The sequence below is a fragment of the Ambystoma mexicanum genome, chromosome 8 (assembly GCF_040938575.1).
Source record: "Ambystoma mexicanum isolate Mex_15411 chromosome 8, UKY_AmexF1_1, whole genome shotgun sequence".
NCBI classification, from domain to species: Eukaryota; Metazoa; Chordata; class Amphibia; order Caudata; family Ambystomatidae; genus Ambystoma; species Ambystoma mexicanum.
In genome coordinates this window covers 1,025,269,349-1,025,285,957 of record NC_090929.1, presented here as the reverse complement: position 1 = coordinate 1,025,285,957, position 16,609 = coordinate 1,025,269,349, and positions in this window count along the sequence as shown.

The following is a 16,609-nucleotide window of genomic DNA, read 5'->3' as shown; positions in this document are numbered from 1 at the left end:
CTTCAGCAATGGAGTAGCTGGAATCTGGTAAGGTGTGCCTTCCACGATGGAGTTGCAGGATTCAGGTAAAATGGTCTTCAGAGATGGAGTAACAGGAATCCAGGTAAGGAACAGCAGTAAGCGTCACGCTGCAAAGCAGAATAACGCGAAGCGAGGGCGTGTGGTTGGGCTGGCCTTATATAGGCTGGCTCTGGCCCCTCCCTTTGGTCCCGCCTTGTGGCTCCACCTTGCCCCTCCCAGGGACTCTTGCACGTGCCTTCCAATGATGTTCTATGGCCAAGCCCGGCCCTGATGCACGTGCCTTAGGCACAGAATGTGCAAAGCACACTTTTCTATGAGCCTGCCACCAGAGGTGCCAGGACTGGGTCCATTTGGACCCTGGGGGTGATGAAGGCCTGGGCCCTTGCCCAATGTCAATGACAGCGGCTTCAAATAGCATTGTTCCTAAGTACACTAAATTACAGTGAATCCAAGCAGACGTCCAAGGCCAAATGATAATATGTTATTGTTAGCACTTACGCTACAAATATACATACATTATCACCCAACCTTGTTGGTACTCATTTATCGACCTAAGAAGGATGAAAGGCTTTTTGAAAAAGAAAAAATAAATATTTTTTTTCAATTTTATTTTCTTCCAAACCGGCCTAGGCATGGCCAGAAACCAACCCCCACTCTCCAGGGACGATTTCGGCCCGGCCACGGGACTAAAGGGCAAGGGGCCAATCCAACCCTGCCTGATACGAATCCCACAAAGGTTAAAAAAGAAAATGGAAGAGCTGGACTGGATCCAGACATTAGAAATGGCAGCGAAAAACAAGCTGACAACTCACCTCCCACTGAACCCTAAGAAGCTAAACGAAACACAAGCTTTCTTGAAAAAATTTCCAAACAAGGCTGCAAGAAATATGTTCATTAGGGTTCGGCTGAACCTTCTAGACACGAACGAAATCCGGGCAGTGAGAAACCGGTCGACTACAAACAAATGCAGACTATGTAAAAACCCAGAGCAGACCGAAACACTAAGACATCTCTTGTTGTCGTGTGCAGAAACACAAGACATAAGACAAATCTATTTAAGCCACCTATGCTCCTGGTTCCTTTTGGGCGAGGAAGACGCCTGGTGGGGCCGTCTTATCAATGGAGAAAAAACTTCATGGATTATTTCAACAACGAAAATTCTTTCAACTGCACTGAAGAAAATAGAACAAGGAATCGACCCTTCAGAACACCACACAGGAGTTTAATCGGACGACACAGCTATGGCTAACTATCTTTCTGTCGTCATTTGACACGTTCTACTTTTAGCCCTTCTTTGTACTTTGAGAGATGAGAAGTGTGTAAAAAATGTACCTTCTGTAAAAATCACTTATGTGATTCAAACAAATAAAAATATACAATAAAAAAAATATTCTTTCCCCTTAAAATTCCTCTTGAGATTGGGCAGTAACATTAAGTGAGCTACTGTTAGGAAAGATTTCCCACAGGTGCAATTTCCCCTCCATTTATGCACCCCCTCAAACATTTTGCTTTTGTTTGGCTTACCTAACCTGACTTTTTCCAGTGGAGCACAGCCTTCAGGCTGTCAGTACTGGGAAACTATGTTGCCATTTCTTGGTAACGTTTTATCTATGTGCCAAGAACCTTACAGTACAACATAGGGGCGATTTTGTATTTTATGGCCCTAGCCACCCTCTAAAGATTTGTTGGCGTTTGTACAAATGTGCCTAGGACAAACTGGTGGCAGCAGTTTACTTTTAAAATATGTTTACTTCATTTTTATGGACCATACCGCATTTACTGCGTTTGTCCCAAGATTGGCCTTTGCCGGATATGGCCGTGCCACAAAGTCTTTTATTCCGGCCTTTGGCCATTTTGTCCCTTTACCTTCCCCCAGGTTGAGACCTGGGTATTCCTTATTTGGGCATGCAGCCTCCCGCGAAAACTGCATCTATCATGGGCTCATGCATGTCACGTATGCTAGTGCCCAGGAAAAGGGTTGGGACTGTCTGGTCCCAATCCACACTACTGGTGCCAGTATGTCTGTTTGGTAGGCCTGATTGACTGGAACCACTGTGGGCTACGAATGGTCACGCCTGTGCATGCTTGCACGAGAGCAGATCTTCCATTGGATATCCTAGATTTGGAAGCAAAACGAATCTCGGATAAGAGAAAGGGCTCTGCATCCATTCCAGGGCGATCACCTAAAGTTCACACCGAACTACAGAAGGAGCCAAGTATCCTGAACGAAAGAGCAGACTTGTGGAACTGCCGGAGATGTGCTAGGAAGGTCTGGCACCCTAACCCGGCTGTTATCCCGTCGGTCCCCTGCTTTTGTATCGTATTAAGAAGGCCTGCAAGGGCGATTTGATTCGCCCCTTCGGAGAAGTGGAACAAGCTACACTTGGCACCTCCTGCTTACCCTCACAAGTGTTCCTGGGCCATCCAACGAACTGACAAGCTCGACCCCGGGGTATAGCACAGGAGCGCCACCATCCTGAGTTGACACTTGAGACTTTGGGAATCGCTTGCTTGTGGTCCTGGGCCCTCTCCTAGCTCCTCTGGGTTGAGATTTATGAGAGTGCGCATTGCCGCTAGCATTTGCAGTCCCTGTGTCGCCCCGCTGTGGTGACCATCGTTATAAGTGCCTGTAGACCTGATCCTCTTTGTCCCGAGACGTGCTGCAGCAGAACTTTCTTCGAGAGCTGAGTAAAGGCTACTGTCCCGCAGCTACTGAGAGCCGGAGCGTCCTGTAACCGCAGGGGTGAATCCTACTAGCGACGTGGACTAGACTGGCAAGTCGGTGAGTACTTTCATCACTTACCGGGGGCCCCTGGTACATCCATCTGTTTTACGCATTAGAATCCCTTAAAAGATAATCACCTTGCCTGGGCTAGCCTGCGCTCCCCAGCTATTCCTGAACTCCGAAAGTCACTTTATCTGCAAGGGTAGACCCTTTTCAAGGATAAGGGCTTTATTCTTCATCGCCTCAACCTCCTTCCTGAGCAGCTACAGCTCCCTGAAGAGAACCCGCTTTTTTCGCTTTACGCACAACCGTGCGTTGTTAACGCACTGCTGTACTTTGAGCACAAGGCTCCTTGCTTCGTTGAACTTACCCCTTCTCTTACAGGTTGTGGTTTTTTTCTCCCCCCCCCATCGGCATTAGGCAAAACGCATTCTGCATATATGTTACATAGTAGAAAGCGTGTGTGGTAACTGTTTAACTGATACCTTGGTTTAATCGTGTTTTGTTATAAAGGCCTATAATAAATGTATTTTTGATATACATCTAAGAGTAATCTGTGGAGTTTTACTATGTGTGCTCACTGCGGGCTTCCGATCACGCTCACCCTTCCTGAGACTTAGTCTTGACTGCCTGCCAAGCTACTGTAGATTGGTGTGGTTTGACCAGAAGGTTCCCCTGTTGTACTAAACGACAACGGCTTCCTAAACCTCTGGCCACCAGGTCAGAGTTTAGAAATCCATCTTAACGCCATTTCCTATGGTACTGCTCTGCTGGTCACTGATTCGAAAAGATCAGTGGTACTTTGTGAGTAGCACTAGAGGTAGGCTCTGATTTTTTCATTATTTCTCATTTTTTGTTGTGCTTATTTATCCTAAATTTCTTTGGGCAAATGTAAAATTTGGTGTTATATATGCCTCTTATCTGTAGCGCAGGTTTTGAGTAAGTGTTGTCACTGCTCTGTTCACAGGACAAAGTCATGTTGATGGTAATAAGTGGCACAGGAATTTTGATTATAATACTCTTTGGTGTAGTTATTCGGATGCTACCATCATTCCGACACACACTATGATAGGCATGTTCTCCTGGCTTATGAAGTGCACATGAACTCGTATGGGCATGTTTTATGGCACACTCCTTTTAGCTGCCATTATTTCATTTGGCAAATAATATATCCTCTCTGAATTGTTTGCCAGCCAGTCAGTTGTGATAAACAATATTTGATTTTTGTAATACATATGAGTGTTTTTATTCCCAATGGCATACAACACATTCTGGATTGTCGCTTAGCTGCGCCAACAGAATAGCCACAACTAAACTATTGTTTATTATAATTATCTTGAAGTCTTGGCCTGGTTTATGAGTTCTCTTTATATATAAATTGTATAAAAACATTTTTGTAGCCTATCTCTTTGGAAAAGGTGTGGCAAGATGTCCCTTTCACAACGATGTGTAAAGCATTGCAGAGGTTGGGGAGGGGTAACATTCCCCTCCAAACTCTGTTCAGATATGATGGCTCACTAGCTACTCATGCTCACAAAAAGTCTGACCTTGTTAGTCAGTGGAGCACATGAACAATAATGAACGCTTGAAAGCCAACCACTTCCATACTTAGTGAAAAACAATTAGAGGGAACATTGGTCCAGAGGAGAGGCAGTAGGGTGGGCTCCAGCTAGGAAAGAAGTGTCAGACTCAGAGAGGGGGAGGAGGATGCCAGGGAAGAAGATACAAGAGAAAGGCAGGAAGGAGACGAGTTGCTAGACGTTGGTAGTATGGACCGTAATAGCATTACTTTAGTGATTAAATAGTTTGCTCAATCAGTAGGAGTAATGGAAGTGGGTAGTAAAGGATCAGGAGGAAAAGAAAGAATATGGTTAAGTAGTTGAGATGGCAGGGATAAAGAAGGTATGAAAGAAAAATAGAGAAATATTGTTTTTTGGCATAGACCAGGGCAGAATCGTACATAAAATAAATGGAAGAAGCAAAATCAGTAGGCGAATGTTTCCCCCTTCCTGCCCCCAAATGGCGTTCAGCTTGCCAAAGTGTTGTGCGTACAGAAAGCCAAAGCCGGGGAGGTTTGCATGATGGGCGAAAAGGATGTGCAGGGTGAAGAGCATCTATAGTAGAGGTATTAAGAGTTGAGAGAGATGAATCAACAGAAAGGGAAGCAAAGTCAAAGGGAGAAGGAAGGGAAGAAATAAGTGCTGGTAAAAAGACAGTCAAATGCTTGGAGACTGCAACGAAGGAAAGTTTGTGTTGGGATAGTGGGGACAAAAGAGGTAGCAGGAGAGAAGACAAAAAAGCAAAAAGTGATCAGAGAAAGGGAAATAGTTAGTGGAATCAGAGGAAAGGGGGAGACATTGAGGAGATTATAAGATCAAGGGAACCAGAAGTATAAGAAGGTGGTGTAGGATATTGGGAAAGGTTGCATGAATCCAGTATAGAGAGAAAGAGAGGAGGCACGAGTAGTCGAAAGATGAAGGTTGAAGTCACTGAGCACGAGAGAGGGAGAAGAATTGAGAGGAGTTAAGATGATTACAGAAGAAAGTAAGGGCACCAGGAGGACGATATAGGAAAATAAATGTGATAAGATTTAGAGAATGAGAGGAAATGATATTCAAAGGTTGGAAATTGTGGCAGGGACAAGGAGGAAGGTAATGAGGTAATAGTATAGGAAGTACGATACAGTATGCCAATATCCCCCCTTATGCCAAATTGCAGATTGGTGTTGGGAGTGAGACAAACTAGAAAGACTAGTCATGAGTAAGGCTGATGTAACAGTATTTGAAGATGAAATCCAGATTTCAGAAAGACAGAGAAAGTAGTGGTTAAGGCGAAGCAAATTGTCCAGGATAGTGTCCTTTTTTATTACAGTCAGAATGCGCGTTTAGCAGCCCAATAGAAACTGGCGAGGAGAAGGCACTGTGGGGTAGCGGGGGCTGTCAAGTTAGCAAGATTGCAACAGTATTGGGAAGTGTAGTGTAAATAATGTCATCCAATATAGGCAGGCATGGCCAGAAGAAAAAGAAAAAAGTTAACAGTGAGAAGTAACCGTCAGGAAGGTGGTAACACAGATCGAGGGTAGGTGGACAAACAAGAGCATAGCCATATGAACATTTGGCAAGCCACGACCGAAAAGGAAGTGCTGCAGTGGGAACTGGTGGAAGGCATCATGACATAGGGGTATAGATTACAGAGGCGGAAAGAATCGCGGCAGTCAACCCAGACAAAAACAGGAAAAGAAATGTTCTCAAAACAGCACTCTTAGGAGGACTTCCTGTTATGCACGTCTGCTAGGAGGAAGTCTGGGGGTGTAGGCAGAGGGAAAAAATGGAATAGCCCACCGCAGGAGCAGTAATACGACCGGCAGTTGAAGCTTCTCCTCTTCTCAGGAACCCTTGCTCTTAACTGTAGGCTTTGCCAATGCCTGTTCTGCTACTATAAGAGACCCCTAACTCCTATCCCTGCAAGGGGTTAACTCTGGGCCTTGTGACCTTTAGGACACTAGGCCCCATCGCCTTTAGAAGGGAAGTTCTTTTTAAGTGCCTGGGCCATATGTTCTAAAAGAGTATATTCATGTTCTACTATTTTACTAATACTTAACGGTTTTAAACTGGTTCTACAATACTTAGCTCTTTTTCTTCACTTAATTCACTTCATACAGTTTACTTGTGCTTCTTAATTGAACTATATTTAACAGACTAAAATGTGTTGGTGCTCTCAATGGTGATTTTCATTGTGAAGAGTGTGTTTTAAGGCCTAATAAAGACATGTATTTTTACACACACAATCGTCAATTATTGGAGTGTTCAGTGTCTCTCTCACGGAATCATTTGTCATCCCCACATTCTACTAAGTCTAATCCTTACTGCTTGGTAACACTAACTTAGTTTTGCTAGACTTCAGTGTCTTTCCCGGTTTTCTATTATGGAGTGGAATCTCTGAATCTACCCACAGGTTCGATTCTAAAAAATCCATGCTAAGTTATTTATTTATCTTATTGTGCATTTGTATGGCGCTTGTACATCAACAAATTGTGTTTCAAAGCGCCCACAGGGCAAAGGGGAAGGAACATGGGGAAAAGAAAACAGATGAACAGTAAGGGGCGGTCCTACTAGGCCTTGTGAGCATTCAGAATGTGCGAGTGCAGAGAGAGAGAGAGAAGGGCCAGGGAAAGGCGTAAGTGCTAGGAGTTCCACAGAGGGAAGTGCCAAGGAGTCAGTTGTGTGCAACAGTAAGTGCCTGGCAGAGATCTCTTGGTACAGAGAGATCATCTGCCAATAATAAATGTAGGCCTGTGGGAAACAGGCCATTGGGTGCCTGAAGGCAAGCGCTGAAATGGGGCGGAAGGCTGAGGCGATTGGGCGGGAAGGCCGGGAACAAGAAGGACACAAGGTCAAAGGCCACCAATCTCAGCAACTATGGGGTAATTAGCATGGGAGTCAGAGGGGGAAGGAGGAGGTGAAGAGGAAAGTCTTGAGAAGCTTCCGGAACTTGAGGAGATCAGGCTCAAGACGGAGAGGAAGGGGGAGGCTGTTCCAGAGGAGGTAGTCAGTCGAGGAGACAGATCTGCCACCAACTCGTTGCTTAGAGAAGCACCTGGCACACACACAGTTGGAGCCGGAGGAGCATAAAGATGTGGAAGGAAAGCATTTGCTGAGAACAAGTTGTAGATAGATTGGTCCACGGCCCCAGACAGCCTTATGGATGATGCAGAGGGATTTGAATATGATCCTTGCAGCAACCAGGAGCCAGTGGAGGGATTTTAGGGCTGAAGAGATATGGTCCCCAAGGCTAAGTCTTGCAGACCTATTCTGGACAAGCTGGGGGGGGGGCAGAGAGGAAAAGGGTCGATTGAGGAAGAGGCTGTTTCAATAGTCAAGCCTAGAGAGTGCCAGAGCTGTAGAGAACTTGAGCTTCTGGGGAAAAGCGAGGAAAAGGAAGGATACCTCTGAGGAGGTGGACTGAAAATGGGCCTCCTTGGCAAGGTCCAAGATGTGAGGGAGGAAAGAAAGAGGAGTTGAAGATGACTCCAAGATTTCTGGCTTAAAATGTAGGAGAAGGAGGAAAGCCCATAGAGGGTGGCCAGAGTTGCCAATTCATGTTTATGCATTGCAATTTATTTTATTTTATCTACATAATATTTGAATGGGAGACTAACTTGAATAAAACATGTAAGACAAAATAAATGTATATTGTGCACAAATTGGATAAGTAATTGGTAGGCTTTTTGGATGTAGGGATTAACAGATAAAACAGGAAAACAAATGTTTTCTTTTTTATTGTAAATGGTAAAACAATTTTCATATACGTTGGCTGCACCTTAGTGCTTTGCATTTGCTCAAATTGCCTCTTGGGAGGTGTGCAGTCAAAATATCGAAAAAAATAATCGCATTTTTTATTTTTTTATATTTATTTTTTGGCTCTCGTGTGTAAAAAAAAGGTTAAAAAAGGGGGGGGGGGTTGAGGGGAACCCCCCCATTTCGAATAAAAAACGTAATAAAAAAGAAACTCAACTTTTTTTTCAACATTTTCTTTCTCGATATTTTGACTTTCGACTTTTTTGTTTTCGATTTTAGGACTATAAACCCTCTTGGGACGCGCCAGCCATGATAAAGGAGCATTTGCGGAGCACACCCTGATTGATGGTGTGTTGAATGCAGCCAATTCTAATTTTATCAGGTTCACAGATCAGGTTATCTGAAGGAAAGTCTGCGTCTAATGTTTTTCAGTTCCTTTGTTTTCACTCTAGCAGACCCTAACGTGCACCTTTTCCAGCCAACTCTCCAAAGCATTGTACCCACTTTCCTGCAGCCTCATTCCTCTGCTGCACAGCATTTTCTTTCTAACTTGGCACCAAGTTTAAAAAGACTGACCTCGAGTTGTTGCTTTTTGCTGCAGTTTCTCTAAAACTGCAGAAAGAAATTGCAGTGAGGCCATCCAGGGGCTGTGTGAAGCTTATGTGTAGGCTTTCTGAAGTTAATGGAGGGAATACATGCAGGTTAGGATTGTGAAACTAGGGCCCGATTAAATGTTCTACTTGTAATAAAAGCAACATCTTTCTTGTGCATGAAATCTGTTTTCAAGTAACTTTAAAGACCCTCTGACTCTGCGTTTTCATGCAGCCATAACATCACATGTTTTTTGACTGTGCTTAAGAGAAAAAGGAAAAACAAACAAAAAGGATTCCACTTTTGTTTTGAAAGAATCACCAGAAATAAATTAAGGAAGCACTGAATCAGGAAACAGCTGCTATTGGCAAGGTTTTATGTTGAACACGTCTATCTAGTGACACTGATGGGTCATTTTAATGGCCAACTACCAGCAGAGTGCTGCAGATTCTCTATATTTATACAAATTGCAGTATTTCGCAAATCGGATTAGAATCAGATACATAGACGAGGTAAGAAACTGAAAAATCTTTTCTAGAAATAATTTTGGAGGCTCCAGTGGAGGTTTCAAGTAAGTTCCTCCACATAATACTACTTGTCCTGTAACTTCAAGTTGTTTAAACATTGGGTATATTGCCATCCTCTTAAGTTGTTTCGTAGAAGTATATTATTTAAAATGTTTGCTTCTATAGATAGCTATCATGGCTTGCTGATAGTAAATTTGGAAGTAGGGTTTGAAGTAAAATCTGAATTCAGAACTTTAGAAGAAAAAAGAACTGCTAATTCAGAGTAAAGATGCTTAAACAGTAGAAGAACAAATTACTTGCCTCTCGGGAATGCAGGGCAACTGTGTTGTCCGTCAGGACCAGCACAGCCTGGCCCCGTATTGTAGGGGAAAAAAGCAACCAGGGCCAGCCTGATCATTCACTCTAGCAAATTGACGTGTTCTCGGCTTTCTGGTGGAGACCACAGGCTGCTTACCGTCCGCTTCCTCATGGAGACCATAGGGCGCTCATCGTCCGGCTTTCTTGGTGAGCACCCTAATCCTTCAGGCATGTGTCAATGACCAGGGTAAGATGGGGCCAGGGTTGCCAAAACAATGCCTCTGTCAGTATGTCGTTTCTCTGGGCCAACCATTCCAGGTCTCGGGACACTTTCACAGAGACTGAAGATCTGAGGTGCTCCCTGAAACTGGGAACACTGGCAACTGAGAAGCCACAAATCATTGCCATCCTCAAACCGTCCAAGAAGTCTTACAGTACCTCAAAATATTCTCTGGCATTATAATGCAAAGACTGGAAAAATGGGTGTTGGCAAACAATGTTCTATCCAACACACCTAATTTTTAGATCTGGGATGGGCACTATAAATGAATGCATACATTTACACTTGGTATTGTTCAAATATGCCTCTGTTGCTGGGATCCCTATCGACGAGGCCTTCATGAATCTCAGCTCAGCATTTGACCACATAGACAGGGACGTGCTGCGCAGTAACCTAAACAATTTGGTATTTCCAAGATCACTCCTCCATGTACTAGAGTTCCCTTCACCGTGAATCAATTTGTTCACGTTCACTGTGGCACTAAAGGGGAAATGAGTGGAGGGATAAAAGCTGATCAGGGATTTGAACATGGGTGCGTTCTTGCACTCCTCTATAATCTTTATATTAACTTACCATCCTTTTAAGAAAATCTAATTGCGGCTGTACTACAGTGAAAAGGTAGGAGGTTACCAGTGCTTAATTTTGCTGATGATGCAGCTTTGTTAGCTAGGAATCACATGTCTTTACAAACTTTGTGGTTTATGCAAAATGTATGAACGGCAGAGGACTTAACGTAAATGCAAACAAATGCCATGTAATGTGATGTGATTTTCAGCCAATCACTTTTGACCCAACAATTTTTTGGGAGGGGTAAACATTGAAGGTGTAAGAGCTTTGGGTACCTTGGCATAGCATTTGACTCTTGGTTACATTGGAAGAACCATTTTGTGCATAGGCGCAAAATCAAACAGGCCCCAGGTTGCATTTTTAGATTTGCCAAAACCATAAAACATTCTGCCGAACATATGCTAACTATATATAGGGGCAAGCGTGTGGCAACAGGTGTCTATGGACACACACTCTGGGGTGTGGGTAATTTAACTGGCTTTCAAACAGAGGAAAATTCCTTTCTCTCATTCCTTTTGGGGATATCCCAGACTATGGGCTGCTTGTAATACACATTTGGAAACCAGCCTCGTCTATATCACAGATAATCTAGGGATTAAACCCATTTCATGTTGGGTATCCTTGTGGTGGAATCATGATGATAATTAAACAAAATATTTCATTAACCATCTTATGTCCATTGACAATCTTCACAAAATCAAGTGGTTATTTTACCTAAAAAAACTATGGGGCATGGCCAAGCGGCGAATCGCACGGATGCAGCTCCTGGATAATGGAGACGGCCCAGACCCTCCTGTTGGAGGAAGCCCTGCTGACAGCGACCACATATGAGGCCGGGGGTCTGGGGAACCATTAGGCTGTCTCCCAACCTGCACTGGTGGTGTAGGAGCAGAGATTGGATCCCCGGTATCCAGCGTGGCACGACAAGATGGCGGTTGGGCACTGGTAGAAGGCGCGCTGAGGGGGGAGAGACCTGCTGTAAGGTAAGATTTCCACAGAGCTGGTCAATCTCCCTTTCCTGGTTCAACTCCAGAACTTTTTGCTTTTCTAGTGGGATATGTTTCATTAATACCTCAGTGAGTGGGAACCTTTTTCCACACTCACCTAATCTTTAACTCTTTTTATGGGTGTCATTTTTAAGACTCTCCATAGTGTCTTTTTAAAGTTATCATGTCTAACAACTTATTGGCAATAAGTGCCTGTTGTTGCTGGGTTGCCATAGGGGCTCCCCATTTAACTTTCTTGTGCTAACCTTGAGTGAACTACAGTTCCCACGGGTAGAAAGGATCTTTGGATCCCTTTTGCATTTTATTCTGTGAAACCAGCACACCCTACCTTATGTGGAGTGCTGGGGAGATACAATGAATCCCCTTTCACATTTAAACTGTAACAATTCTGTTACAGTGACAAGCTTACCTTTAATGGCTGGTGGCAGTGATACCTTTTACTAATTTGGTGCACCTTTACCGCGGGCTGTAATCACAACTGCAGTAAAGGCACCTAAGGGTGCTCATTTTACCAAAATGGCCCCGGTCTTCTTTTTCTGCCATTTTAGTGTTTCTTGTAGTTTCTTGTTCCTTCCTCTGACATCCAGGACAGGAAATTCCTTTGTTTGAGTTTTGTCTTTGGCGGGAGTCCACTGGACCCCCGCCCAGGCTCCAGTCAGTCTGTAAGCATAGGAAGTGGGGGAGGAGTCCAAAACTTCCCCCTCCTTTATATCATGCCTTCCTTCAACTGGGCCAAATCCCAGTGGGGGGTTGGCTGTCCTGATTGGACAGCCAAACGCCCCTTTCTTGTAAAATGCGGGGAGAGAATGCAGAGGTTGTGTTGCAGTTCCTGATAAATACTGGAAACCTGGAAGCTGAAGTCATGTCGACCACTGGAACAGAAAACCGAAGAGGATGACGAAGGAAAAGCGGCGGGAATGATTTCCAGCGACCGGAGAGCCTGCTGCAGCCCTTCCTTCCGATCGACCTGGGGTCTCCGAAAACGATGACCCGAACCTGGAGCCTGGTGAGACCCACTAGACTTCAAGAAGACCTGCATTTTGAGCCATTCCACAGGTTGTTGCGACCTTGCGTTCTTGCAATACCCCAATACCCTGGGACCTCCAGGCACTGTGCGGTGCACGGTCTTCCGAATTCCGAATCTCACTAAATCTTCGTGGGCATCCTCGTCTATCTCCAGAGACACGAATCGAGTCCAAAAAAGTCCCCTCACAAGAGGGCTGGACCTTTATAACGATGAGAATTCAATCGCGATTTTCTGTCTTCTTCTGTGCTCCTTGAAAAGGCGCCAAACCCGCAGAACCGCATTCAGCCGTGAGAGAAATCTTGCCTAGAGCCTTCTTCATCGATCCCTGCTGCAAAGTCCCTTCTGAAGTCTTGTGTTACGTCCCCAGGACAAGGAATCCAGTGATCGGGTATCGCCTGCTGCAATCTCTTATTCATTGCGGAGGTACTGTGTTGGCTTGGGTATATACTTACCTTAAGCCTGTTGGGATTTCTGTGTAGTCCTGGGTTGTTTTCTGTGATTGGGAAGTCCCTCGTCCAGTACACCCAGTCCCACTGCTAGAATCCTGCTGGGGTGTCTTATGTGAAGCCCCTGGACCATCTTCTAACCCTAGAAGTAAAGTACTCACTTGTTTGCCAGTTTTCCTAAGGGAACTCTGACTTTTGCTGCTAAAGAACTTATTCTAACACTGCCTGTTGGTCACTAGTCCTAGTGACCCCCCTTCTGCCACTGAGAACACTCATGCTCTAAGGGAAAGACTTTGAAGGGAGTGGGACTTCTGCCTAGAAAAGAAATCAAGTGTTTTACTTACTTGTAAAGAGTTGGTGGGTAACTAATTCTCAGAGTGAACAGTTACAAAAGTTCTTGCTGATCTTGAATGTGTGATGCACTATTCTTAAAAGTATGGTTAACACCTTGTCTTCCTTAGCCACTGTTTCACCAGTCTAAAAGAAAGTAGATGTGAAGGTATTTTACTCTCCTGTGATTAGGTTGTGCCTCTTTACAAAATTAATGTGTTGGTTTCACCAGATTATTCCTGTAGGGTAATTTTATGAGTGTCCTCCAACTGTTGGTATCACCAGGTTAGTCCTGCTAGGATAACTGTATGAGTGTCCCCCAACTGGGTCTTGCTTCCCCTGACTTGCTGCTAGCCTGTCCTTAATAAGTCTACATTAGGTTGTTGCCTACCTAGAATAACTGAGTCATTCAGTAAAGTGTGACATTGGGTTTTACTTTCCCCTTCATTGTGAAGTTAAAGTAAGTGGGTTTTACTTAACTTGTGTTAGCTGTGTGCCATCCAAAAAAAGTTACCATAGTTATTGCTTACCTCAATCTGGGGTTCCCTGATTTCCAAAGCATCTGTAATTGTACATTACATCCTTAGGTTTTACTCTCCTGGTATAACTGTGTGTTATGACAAAAGTAGTTATAGGTTTTTACTGCACCTAGAATAAGTGTTTCACTATTCACCAAAAGTATATTGTCCAGTTGATTGTTTATGTGATTTGTTCCAAGAGTCACTGTACAACTGGAAGGGCCTACTGTCCTTGTATTACCAAAAGTAATATGAAAGTAACCATTGGTCTTTTACTCCCAAAGAATAGGCTTGACCTATACTAAATGTGTATAACAAGGTTTTGACTTCCCTAGAACTACTGTTAGGTGTTCCAAATAAGGTCTATACTTGGGTCTGTGTACTTTCAAGTATAGTGTTGTGTTTTATATTGTGATTTTATATAATGTGTTAGTACTTACTTAACCCCTAGATTTATCTGGGCCTACTTGTATTTAAATAAATTATTTGTTATTATAGATAGTGTTTCAGTGTTTCTTTGGATCATTTGTATTACAATTTCACTTGTACTGTATCTACTGCCCTCTCTCCCTCCTAAAATAAGCCTGGCTACTCTGTCTATGCTACCCCGAACTCAGGTGGTACAGCCTTATACTAAGAGTGGAGTCTTGTACTGCCTCAGTAGAATGGTTTTGCTAGGCCCTTAATTGGACTTCAGAAAAATTGTCTTAACACCTGCGGACTGCGGGAAGCACAGAGCGGTGCCTAGCCTCGGAACGGGGGCCTTGTGAGGAGTGAGAGGTGAATGGCACCCTGGAGAGCAGTGCCCGGCGAAGGTGAACAGCATGCTCAGGAGCGCCTGGGGCACAGCAGGTGCATGGAGAGCAATGGATGCTTGGCCTCACACACCGTGCGATGCGTGTCCCACTCCTGAATTAGGGGATCCTTTTGAATAAGAAGCCATGTGAAGCAAAGGGGCGATCTCCCCCCCCCCCACTCCCCTGAGATACTGCATAGGATTGGTGAGGGGCTAATGAAGGTTATGAAAATAATGGGGTCTTAGAATACCAACATTGAGTGCCCTATGCCTATTGTTTGTCGTCTGCCACTTAAAGGTACAGAGATTTTTTACCCCTTGCTCCGTTAAAATGGTCAAAGAATAGAAGGCAGCAGCAAAAAAATTAACTTCAAACAATAATGTGTTTTTAGAAAAGAATATTTTTATATGCCCTTATTTGAGACACGTGTTTCGGCAACTTCTTTGCCTTTTTCAATCAGGGCTAATCAGAGTAGTATTGGTATTTAAGTTAGAATTCAAATGGTTGCCCAAATCTCGGGATAAATCCCACCTTAAAAGTGTCCATGTTCGCATTGAGCGTCAGCAATGAAGGTTATCCTGAAACTGATTGATGCGGTCCAAATATGCTTTATTCAAGGATGCTCCGCATTAGCCAACATCCAGTACACAATTAACCTAATAGAATGGAGCAGCAGCTCACAGCAGAAATCTTATTTTATCGTGGGATCCAAATAAAGCAAACTCTTTGGGGTGTTACATTAGCTTGTTCCCAAATGCCCACAGATAACTGAAAAGGATGACAAACGACTCCCTTTACAGTGTTCAGAAACTCCACATCTTGTGGTTTATTATGAGATATTCTGGTGCCCTTTGTGACTACACGTGTTTCGATGACTAAATCATCTTTTTCAAATCAGGGCTATTAGTATTACATAGACATTTTTAATTTTTATAATTTACACATGTTAAGCACATACCATGATATTCCCATATTAACAACATATGAGAGTCATTGATTTATCAAGTAAGAACATTCAAGTCAATGAATTTTTGAAATCAAAAATACACAAATTAAGTGAGATAAAATAAAATTAAAGAATGGCCGTTTTAGGGAGGGGTGAAGGGTAGGAGTGTTAAGGATTGAAAAAAACAATTAGATGAGAAAAAAGAGAAAATGGTAAGTTAAACCACAAAATACCATAAGGTTAAATTTTACTAATACTTTTCAAAGGTGAATGAACAGGTATTCATGTAATAGTCCATGCACTTCTTGATTTATATATTTTTTATTATTATTTATTTTTTCGTTATTATTCTTGATTTACTTTTAATTATTATGGTTTCAGGGTACTACGCACACAGCCTTACCTAGTTGCACTGTTTCCCACTAGTATTCTTATTGTCTTGTGAATAATTTCATGGGTTAAATCCCAGATCCATCTACAAAAAACTAAAGGAATTGTTGTTGGGAAGAATGTTCGTCCTATTAACTGTCTTTTGGGTTTTGATGATAATCATATCCCATCTGGTATTGATATGTATATCTCCCATGTGTTTACATTAACTGAATTTGTGCTGGCTCACGTTTCTTAATACTCATAGTTACCATAAAGAAAGAGTAGAAATCTTTAAATGGTTGGAAAAGTGTTCTATGAGCATTTTTTCACTTGTTGTTGTTGACTGGCCTTCACGGTAAGCACAGCAAATTGAGAGCGTTAAATTTACAGGCTTCGGTTCTCTTGCATTTTAAGCACACACTTTAGTAATTGTTCAGAAATGTTCCACGTGTTCCCGCGTGTGGGAGATAAACAAGACCCCTTCGTCTTTCTAGCCCCTCCGTGAGCGGGCTTACCTTTCCTTCACTGTGTCCCGTGCCAAAATGTCCTTGTGTTTACGGCGTCCCCACCAGACTATTGTATGCTACGCTGTGGTTGCCTGGCAACCCAGTCTTGTTTCACCGTAGTTGCCCGCGGCCATATTGGAATGGGAAAACTAACTGGGTTCATTTGTCATCCTTTTCAGTCATCTGTGGGCGCTTGGGAGCAAGCTAATGTAACACCCCAAAGAGTTTCATTTTTCAAAACGGAGGAGAGGAACCAAGGACTCCGTTGTTACTTTTCCATGCGACCCTGAAAAGTCATACCAGCAATATAACCAAGGGCGCTGAGGTCCAGCAACAGGATAACCCCACCGAAAGA